The sequence below is a fragment of the Camellia sinensis genome, chromosome 12 (assembly GCF_055761805.1).
Source record: "Camellia sinensis isolate YWXY chromosome 12, ASM5576180v1, whole genome shotgun sequence".
Classification (NCBI taxonomy): Eukaryota; Viridiplantae; Streptophyta; class Magnoliopsida; order Ericales; family Theaceae; genus Camellia; species Camellia sinensis.
In genome coordinates, this window is record NC_138972.1 from 138,930,879 (window position 1) to 138,941,633 (window position 10,755).

Here is a 10,755-nt window from a genome sequence, read left to right on the forward strand (position 1 = left end):
TCTTTTATTTACAGGAGACAAAAAAAACAATCGGGTTCCTGCTAGTCGGCCACAGGTGTGGATGGCCGCATACATGAAAGATGGTACTTACGATAGTGATTCAGTTAATGAAGTTATGGTATATGATATTACTTTATTGGACTTTCAATATGGTTTATATTGGATGCTAATTATTGAATTCAAAATTGCAAACTCAAATGAATGAGCTAATGGAGCACATGGAGGGATCTTCTTCGGACCCTGTTGCATTAAATTAACAGATTTTCACACAAGTTATGGAGCCGGAGCGACCTGGTCGTGTTTGGACAATTGGATTGGGACCATCCCCCACCAATGTTTTTGGAGGTAGATATAGGTAGTCACAAGAGCATAATCAAATCTTCCAAACTCGAGTTCAAGAACAAGTTGAAGAGCAACTTCAACGGTATCAAATGCAGTTAGAGTCGAAGATAAATGACGTAATGGAGAAACAAATTCAAGCTATATGCGTAGATTTTCAGTCACGAATTGATATTTTGGAATCACAATTGCAAGCTGCGGGCGTGCCCGTTGCACCAACTGTTGCACCCTCGAACCCATTGCATAGGCAGCAGGTATTTTCATTATTTTTATTTGTTATTACTTTAAATTGCCCAGAGCTACTATACAACTTAAGCCTCTTATTGAATGATAGGTTGTTGATTCACTTAGTAGTCATCCCACTGTTCGGCCAATGTCACATCAACAATAATCTCATGCATTTTCATCCCAAGAGGTGAGCAATCATTTAATCAAAGTTTTTTTGACAATACAATATCTTATTAATTAAAATACTTGTTGTTAGGACCCTTTGTTGTCAAATTCCATGGAAAAACCTAAGTTTGTACTCATATTGTTTTTTTCCAGTTTTCCAGTTTTGGTCTTCCCGCTCGAGGGGGGAAAGTGACGCTCGAGCAGGGTTTGCACTCTCATAGCATCTCTGCTACACCTGAAAAAATACTGGATGTTGTGATTCTACGCTCGAGCATGCAAACTTCCGCTTGAGCGTGAACCCTGTATGAATCACGAAATATGAAGTCTCTGCTCGAGCGGGCATTCCCACGCTCGAGCGGACCGTGCGATCTCAGATACTATATATTCGTGTGTTGGTCCAATTCTAGGGTTACTTCTCCTAGATCTTGTTTAAGGATTTTAGGGTTTTGTTTGAGGTTTTCTTCTGGAGTCTTTGGTGAGTTTTCCTTGATATATTTGAGAGGGTTTGTAACATATGATCTAAGATACATACATCAAGGAGTTTGGTTCTTCATAATTAAGAGAGTTCTTCTTCGGTGGATTCTGAAGATCCAAACGTGGAGTTTCAAAGGAGTTTGATTCTGTACGTAGTCGTTGATTCGACAAGTGAAGTTGTGGATTCAACTTCGGATTAATCAGTTCCATGACAAAGGCTTGGTGAAAGAGTTATAGAAGGTTCGAAGACAAATTGGATGAGTTGGGTAATTTGTTTGTTATCTTTGTAATCTTTCTTTCTTTAGTAGTGGATTGATTAGTGGCGGTTCGCCCGTGGTTTTTTATTACAATTGAAGGTTCTTCAATTGTGGTTTTTCCACGTAAAAATAGTTTGTGTCGATTTATTGTTTATTACGAAAATAACAATCTAAATCACTTTCGTAAGTGCTTGTTGATTTAGATTGTGTGTTTTGAATAATTGGGAATTGAAATATTTTAATCTTGATCTAATCACGAATCACTTAGGATTTTCAATTGGTATCAGAGCCGGTCACTCTTTTTTTTTTTATCAAAACTATAGGAGTGTGATTTTGTGTGACTAGTGATATGGATTCTATTCGTGAAGGTAACTCGACCCATAGACCTCTTTTACTCGATAGTACAAACTATTCTTATTGGAAAGCTCGTATGAGAGCGTTTTTAAAATCCATCGATGAGAAAGTTTGGCACTGCGTGATCTATGGGTGGAGTGAACCTATTGCCACCATTGATGGTGTTGAGATTCCCAAACCCCTTGATAAATGGGACACAACCGATTATCAAAATTTGAGTTGGAACAGCAAGGCTCTTAATTCCCTTTTTTGCTCCGTCACACCTGAAGAGTTTCATCGTATATGCACGTGTGAGGTAGCAAAAGAGGCTTAGGGCATTCTTGAAACAATTCACGAAGGCACTACTTCTGTCAAAAGGTCAAAGCTTCAACGTCTCACCTCTGCCTTTGAAACCCTTTTATGCGTGATGTTGAGACGTTTAATGATTTCTATGCAAAACTTAGTGACATTGTGAATTCCTGTTTCACACTCGGTGAGAAAATCCCTGAAGCTAAAGTTGTTGGAAAACTTTTGAGGTCGTTACCGGAAAGGTTCCAATCAAAAGTGACAGCCATTGAGGAGGCTCAGAATGTTGATACCCTCAAGCTTGATCAGTTGGTTGGAAATTTGTAGACTTATGAAGCCCACCAGATTTCTAAGAAAAAACAAAAAGATAGTGTGGCTTTCACTAGTGCTCATGAGACTGTAAAAACTCCGGAGACTGAGTTTGATTTAGAGTCTGAGATGATGGCTATGTTTACTAAACAGTTTAAAAAAATTTTGAAGAAAAAGAAGCCTAATTTCAGAGACCCTATTTCAAAAGACAAGAGTAATGAAAAATCCAAAACTTTTCCACCAAAACTTGCTCCTAAAATTGAAAAGAAGATTGTAAAGGGGCAAGGGGTCAAGTGCTATGAATGTCAAGGGTTTGGCCATATTGCCCTTGAATGTTCTTTGAAAAAGAATCGAAAGAAAGTCTACACTATGACTTGGGATGATTAAAGCGGGTCGGAGCAAGAACTCGAAGAACCTGAATCCGGAGAAGACGGGGATAGTGCTTTCATGGCATTTTGGTCCACTTTCACTCAACCTCTTCCAAAGCCAACGGAATTAGCTCGTGGTTAGAACCTACATCATGCTCCCACCTTTGATGGGAGTAACTACTTGTATTGGAAGATCAGAATGAGGGCTTTTCTGAGAGCTTTGAAGAAGATACAAAAAGTGCTGACAATCCGAGCAATCAGCGAGCCCTGATTACTATTCGTGGAGCAATTTCGGATGAAGAACAACAGTGGGTTGCTCACTGCATAAAGGCTAAAGATGCATGAAAAATTCTGAGCCAATTTCATGAAAGAGGAGATTCACCTTCATCCAGCAACTTTCCTACCCTAGTTGCTAGACTGGATAAGGTCAAGGAGAATGAAGAGCAAAAAGAGGATGATGAAACATCAGAAGACAATGATGAGATTAACGGTGATGAACTTCAACAAGCTTACGAAAGCTTTACGAGGAATCTCTGAATTTGTCCAAAATCAATGACAAACTCTCTCTCAAGCTCAAAGCATGTATAAGTAAGAATGTCAAGCTAAAAGGAGAACTTGTAGCAGCAAAGCAGAATGTCATCAAGATCTCAAGTGACAGGCAAGACCTATGTGGAAAACTTCTATCCTGTGAAACTGAAAGGAATGAACTTCTGAAAGTGTATTCCACATATGAAGAGAAGCTTGAAAGCCTTAAGATGTCACAAGCTACATTGGAAGAGATAGTCTGTCAGAAAGATGAAGAACTCCATATTTCTAGAGCCACAATTGCCATGTGGGTCTTAACAAATCTTTAGAAGTCATCCTCGGGTCTTAACAAATGGGTTGTGACGAAAGTGGGCTAGGCTATGGTGTGACAGCTACAAGGGACAGGCCTCTACTTCACATGACCTGAAGTCTCAAGCAAAGGAAAAGCTGAAGGTAGACCAGGGTCATCCCTCTCTTTATTTACCTAAAGGGAGTAAGATCAACAAAAGGGAGGTAAAACCTGTTTTTATTTGTCATCACTGTGGTAGGTATGGCCACATTCGTCCTCATTGCTTTGAACTGTTTGGTAAGGTGTCTCAAAAGGGTAGAAATTCGAACACTTTTTGGGTTAGGAGACAACCTTACATGTCTAGGCGGAATACCAAGATTCATAAGGGTGTTCACAACGCCAAGACATTTACCAAGACCAAAAAGATTTGGGTAAGAAAAGATGATTTGACTTGTTTAGTTGTTCACACTGCTCTAAAAGTACGTGACTCACACATGTGGTATCTTGATACTGGGTGCTCTCGTCACATGTCCGGTAATAAATCCTACTTCACCTCCCTTGAAAAATATAAAGGAGGAATTGTTACCTTTGGAGATGGCAGCACTTCTAGAGTCATTGGTAAGGGCTCTATAAGTGTTGCTGGTCTTCCCAAGCTGGAAAATGCTCTACTTGTTGATGGTCTTAAAGAAAATCTTTTGAACATTAGTCAAATGTGTGATTCCATCATGAAGTATTGTTTTCAAAAAATAAATGTGAAATTTTGGATAAAAAGGGAAATAATGTCTTACATGGGGTTCGCACATCTGATAACAGCTATGGGATTGTTACTACTAATGATCTCACTTGTCATTCTGCTATCATAAGTAACATTGATTTGTGGCATCAAAGATTAGGTCACATGAATTTCAAAGACCTAACTAAGATAGCCAACAAAGAGCTTGTGAGAGGAGTACCTAAACTGGGTAAGAATTTGAACCATGTGTGTGGACCATGTCAACTTGGAAAACAAACCCGTGCCTCTCATAAAAAAGTGAACAAGTTTACAACAAACATCCTCATGAATTGGTTCACATGGATTTAATGGGTCCTACACGCACTGAAAGCATTGGAGGTAAAAGATATATTTTTTTAACTGTTGATGATTTTACTCGATTTTCGTGGGTAAATTTTTTAAGGGAAAAATCTGATACGTTTGATGCTTTCCAGGCCTTAGTCCTTAAAATCCAAAATTAACAGGGTGTTTCCATTGGGCGTATCATAAGAATCTGAACTGATCATGGTCATAAATTTGAAAACAGTTCGTTTTCGGATTTTTGTGATATACATGGAATCAAGCATGAATTTTCTGCACCTATTACACCACAACAAAATGGAGTGGTTGAGAGGAAGAACAGAGTTGTTCAAGAAATGGCTAGGGTCATGCTCCTTAGTAAGAAACTTCCTCCAAAGTTTTGGGCTGAAGCCCTAAATACCGCTGTTTATGTCATAAATCGCATGTATTTAAGGCCTGACACTTTACAAACTCCATATAAATTCTGGAAAGGTTTGAAACCTAATGTTAAATACTTCAAAACTTTTGGGAGTAAGTGTTACATCTTTAAAGATATAGAGCCTTTGGGCAAATTTGACTCCCGAAGTGATGATGGTATTTTTCTAGGGTATTCAACCACCAGTAGGGCTTTTCAAGTCTATAACCTGCGAACTTCTTCTTTAATGGAATCTATCAATGTGGTTATAGATGACACAGGTTCACCTACTCCAGCAACAAATGATGATGACAATGGTGAGTCTCCAATCCTGGATACTGAACCACAAAGTCAAAGAGAAGCTGAGGTCCAAGCACAAGAAGTTGTGACAGCACCATCCTCACAGGTAAGTTCAAGTCCAAAGAGTGCACAAAGAAACATCACTCCTGATGCTTTTGTCACCGCAAGTCTTGAGTTCAAACCATCAGCAAGGGTGAAATTGAATCATCCAGCTCAACAGGTGATTGGAAGTGTATCGGATCGAATGAAAACCCGAAGACAGATTCGGGATGAGGTATCACATATGTGTTATGTTTCATTAATTGAACCTAAGAATTTTAAAGAGGCCTTGCTAGATGATAGTTGGGTCAATGCTATGCATGAAGAATTAGGTCAATTTGAACGTAACAATGTTTGGACTCTAGTTCCCAGACCTAGAGACATGAATGTGATAGGTACCAAGTGGATCTTTAAAAATAAATCTGATGAGAATGGTACTGTGATTAGGAATAAAGCCAGGTTGGTTTCTCAAGGCTACACACAAGTAGAGGGTGTTGACTATGATGAGACGTTTGCCCCAGTTGCACGTCTCGAATCTCTTCAAATTTTACTTGGTGTTGCTTGTTATCTTGGTTCCAAATTGTTTCAAATGGATGTGAAAAGTGCTTTTCTGAATGGGTACTTGAAAGAAGAGGCATATGTTGAGCAACCAAAAGGGTTTGAGGACCCTAAATGTCCTAATCATGTCTACAAGTTAGACAAGGCTTTGTATGGGTTGAAACAAGCCCCTCGGGCTTAGTATGATAGACTTACCACCTTTCTTCTTGATAATGATTTTCAAAGGGGTAGTGTGGATAAAACTTTATTTGTGAAACATACTAAGGCTCATATTCTTGTTGCTCAGATTTATGTTGATGATATTGTGTTTGGATCCACTGCTGATCATCTTGTGAAATATTTTTCAAATTGTATGACACATGAGTTTGAGATGAGCATGATGGGAAAGTTGTCTTATTTTTTGGGTCTTCAAATTAAACAGTCTCCTTCAGGTATGTTTGTCTCTCAGTCTAAGTATGCCAAAAATCTTGTGTTAAAGTTTGGTCTTGAGTCTGCCAAACATGCACGTACTCCCATGAGCACCAGTCTTCACCTTTCCAAAGATTCCTCTGGTATTGAGTTGATCCTACCCTTTATAGGAGTATGATAGGGAGTCTTCTTTACCTCACAACCAATCATCCTGATATTGCATTCAGTGTAGGTGTCTGTGCCCGTTACCAAGCCAGTCCTAAAGAGTCTCATCTTCTTGCGGTCAAACGCATCATCAAATATGTTAATGGGACATTGGGGTGTGGGGTTTGGTTTTCTACAGATACTACAACTAAAATTGCAGGTTTTTCTGATGCCGACTGGGCAGGGTGTGCTGATGATAGGAAGAGTACATCCGGCGGGTGTTTTTACCTTGGAAATAATTTGGTTTCCTGGCATAGTAAAAAGCAAAATGCCATCTCTCTTTCGACTGCTGAGGTTGAGTACATTGCTGCAGGGAGTTGTTGTGCACAAATGCTGTGGATGAAGGAAATGCTTCATGATTATGGGATAGAACAGAACTCTCTCACTCTTTTCTGTGACAACACAAGTGCTATAAACATTTCAAAAAATCATGTCCAACACTCTTGCACCAAACACATTGATATCCGTTATCATTTTATTCGAGAGTTAGTAGAAGAAGGCCTTGTTGTTCTTGAACATGTACCCACTGAGCATCAAAAAGCTGATATTTTTACAAAACCCCTTGATCTTCTTCGGTTTGAGTTCCTTAGAAAGACCTTGGGTGTAGTGCTCAGTAACTAGGGTGTTTCCTATTTTTTTGAAGTGGGTGTGAGTGGTTGGCTTATTGTACTTGGATGTGATAATCTCATTGTCATTGAGTCCTATTATCTTTGCATCAAAAATTTATATGAACTCTGCTCATGTTGCTTACAGGATCTCATTCTTCTTTGTACATAGCTCATTCTGAATGCCCATACTCATTTACTTCATGATCTCATTCTGTACACATCATTGAGATAAACTGTTGCAGGGGTTTCTGAACAAGTGATCAAAGTTCTCTATGGACCACTAACAGTGTTTCTTGTACTTTTTTAGAGGAAGTGACCTATACTAGTATATCATGGGTGATGTTAAGTCTCTTAACCATCTACCATCTTTTTTTCACTTCCATTGTTTCTCCCTCAGTTCATTGAAATTCAGGCATTAGGAAAAGGCTACCTCAGAGGCACCAACCAGGCCATCCTTGCTGATATCATTCTTCTCTGGTTTGGTCTCCATACTCTTAAGCGTGCATGCCACCAGTGAGTGCCCACAAGAAAGAAAAGTTCAAAAATATAAAAAAGGGGGAATCATTGATTGAGGGGGAGCCTCCGTGTTTACTCAACAAATACCCCATGATTCCTAGTGGTTTGACTTTTCTCTGTGATGGCCCGTTACTCTTGTCGGAGGTCCAGCCATCCGATCACTATGAGGATTAACTCTAGCTTTGTGACTCTCAAGGATTGCACACACACGCATTCTATTTGTGAGCTCTCATGTGTGTTTTTGAGTTATGCATTCTTATGATGCTTATGGCTTTGATTAAATTCGATCTGTCTAGTTCATGACCTGGTGCTTCAAATTTTTTCTACAAGTTTTCAGGACTCATGATTGATGGATTCTTTTATCCTAGTGGTATAGTCATCCACTTGGACTCCCCGCTAGTTACAGGATATCTTAGTTGTTTTTTGTTTAAAAAAAAAAAAAAAAAATTTGTCCCCGTTCGAGCGGACATTCGCACGCTCGAGCATGGTTTTACATCTTGCAGCATTTTGCACCTCTTTTTACAGTTCTGCGAGGGTTGAATTGGTGCTCGAGCGGATCTCTACGTGTTTTGGCTCACGCTCGAGCGTTATACTTCACGCTCGAGTGGACTGGTTTGTTTAAATTCTCCCTCCTTCGACCTTTCAGTTCATTTTTCCAAAGTGATTTCTCTCTCCTAGGGCTTCCTTTGTGATTCTCTTCCTTGGTGTTTTCTTGGTGATTTTCATGTGTTTACACACCTACGGTATGTCTCTCACCTCTTTCTCCTCTATTTCTTTTGTCGTCCTTCTGTCCCTTTGATTTACTCGTATTTGTTCTGCTTGAGTTGGTTTTACAGTGTGTAGATGGGTCTATTTTGTTTTTGTTCTTCATGCTTAGGATTTTCAGTTGATTTTGTTTGTTTCACTAAGGTTTAGTTTCTCTCTCTTCCATCTAGGGTGAGTGATTTGGGTTTTTTGCTAGTTTTTTTTTTTGGGTTTCCATTGGGGATTTTTTGTGCTACATATATTGCTATATGGTTTTGTGTTTTTTTTCCTTGCATTGCTAATTGAGTCTCTAATCATGTTGGCTTCATGTGTGCTTGATTGATGTTTCCTTAGCCCTGGTTATCATTACATTTCTCTTATGCTAAGGTTCTTGATGATTTTGATGCTGCCTTGTTTACCATGCTTCCTATTTTACTACATTGTTGCATCATAGTCTTATTTCCTTGCCTCATGTTGCTATATAACATTGTGATACTAATGTTTTGTGCTGTCTCTATTCGTTTATTTTTGGTCTTGGGTTGGGGGTTGTTTGTGTTGTTTTCTGTTTTATCTCTCTGTCTTGGTTTAGTCATGTCCACCTTCAAAAGACGAAAGTCTACTGCCCCTCGCCCTCCTTATAACACTGACAGCTTTTCACCGGTTGAGAAAACCAAGTTGTACCGCGAGTCTTATCCAGCTCGCTCCATTCATCTTGAACGTAATGTTCAACCCTCCAAATTCGAGTCTATCCCTATCCGTTCACTGTTTGATCCCTTGGGTGGGGATAATGTTCTTTTATTTTCTAGTTCACAAAACCTATCTTGGGTACGAGAATTCTACTGTAACATGGATAGTCTTGACAATATTGGGCCCTTCTTCAAGACTTGGGTCAGGTCTAAATCCATTACTGTTACCACTGACCTTATTCGAGAGCTGTTAGTGATTAGTGAAAGATTTCCCATCTTCTATCCTTTTCTAGTACGCCCTACTTGTGACTTCGATGAGGTAGCCCATGCCTTATGTGGTTTTCCTCGTTCTTGGCCTTCCGGTTCCTTGATCAAACAGAATGAGCTTCTCCTACAGTTTAGGTTGCTCAACCTTATTGTGTGTGCCAATGTCATTGTTACCACCCATAGCTCCAAAATTAACCAGGACCAAGGGGTTTGTCCTTCAGTGCCTCGCTCAAAATCGTTCCATAGATCTTGCCACATTGATCATTCAAAAGATGGTTGCTGCTTTTGAGCGCAACAATCTTGGTTTACCGTATGGGTGCCTCGTAAATCGGCTTCTCGCCAAGTTTGAGGTCCCTACTTTCGATGAGGATGAGTTTGCTTCCCCTTCCCGGCCTTTTACCAAAAAGACTGTCTCCCAGAGTCAGTCTCACATTCGGGGGGTTTCTTCTGGTCTAGGTCGATCTGGTGCAGGTACTAGTGATGCTGCAGCCATGGCCGAAGAGGCTGAGTATGATGCTGCTGCCGCCAGCGGAGATATTGGTGAGGCGGACCAGCCCCCTCCAGTTCGTACAGTTCGTGGCCAGCTTCAGTCCTTTGAGAGATCTGTTGCTTCCTGGTTTGACCACCTCGAGGGACGGATGGATATCTTTGAGGCACGACTCACGGATCTTGAGACCGCTGCAGATACTCGGTTCAGCGCCTTAGAGGCTTCTTCACAACGCATTGAGGACTCCGTGGCCCAGTCTTCTTCTTAGCTGGCTCAGATTCTGTCTTTGCTTCAGACACAGTCCCAGCCACCTGCTCCCTGATCTTTGCTGTTCTGTTCTATTTCTCTTATTTTTGATCCCTCCCGGACAAAAATGGGGAGTGGTACAGTTGTTTGTTTACAGTTGGTACAGTTGTTTTTGGTTTATATTAGGTACAGTTGTTTTTGGTTTATATTGATGGTACAGCAGTTTTACTTTTGCTTATATCCTTCCTTGGTACAGTTTTGTTGTCAAATTCCATGGAAAAACCTAAGTTTGTACTCATATTGTTTTTTCCAATTTTCCAGTTTAGGTCTTCCCGCTCGAGCGGGGAAAGTGACGCTCGAGCGGGGTTTGCACTCTCACAGCATCTCTGCTACGCCTGAAAAAAATACTGGATGTTGTGATTCTACGCTCGAGCGTGGAAACTTCCGCTCGAGAGTGAACCCTGTATGAATCACGAAATATGAAGTCTCCGTTGGAGCGGGCATTCCCACGCTCGAGCGGACCGCGCGATCTCAGATACTATATATTCGCGTGTTGGTTCAATTCTAGGGTTACTTCTCCTAGATCTTGTTTAAGAATTTTAGGGTTTTGTTTGAGGTTTTCTTCTGGTGTCT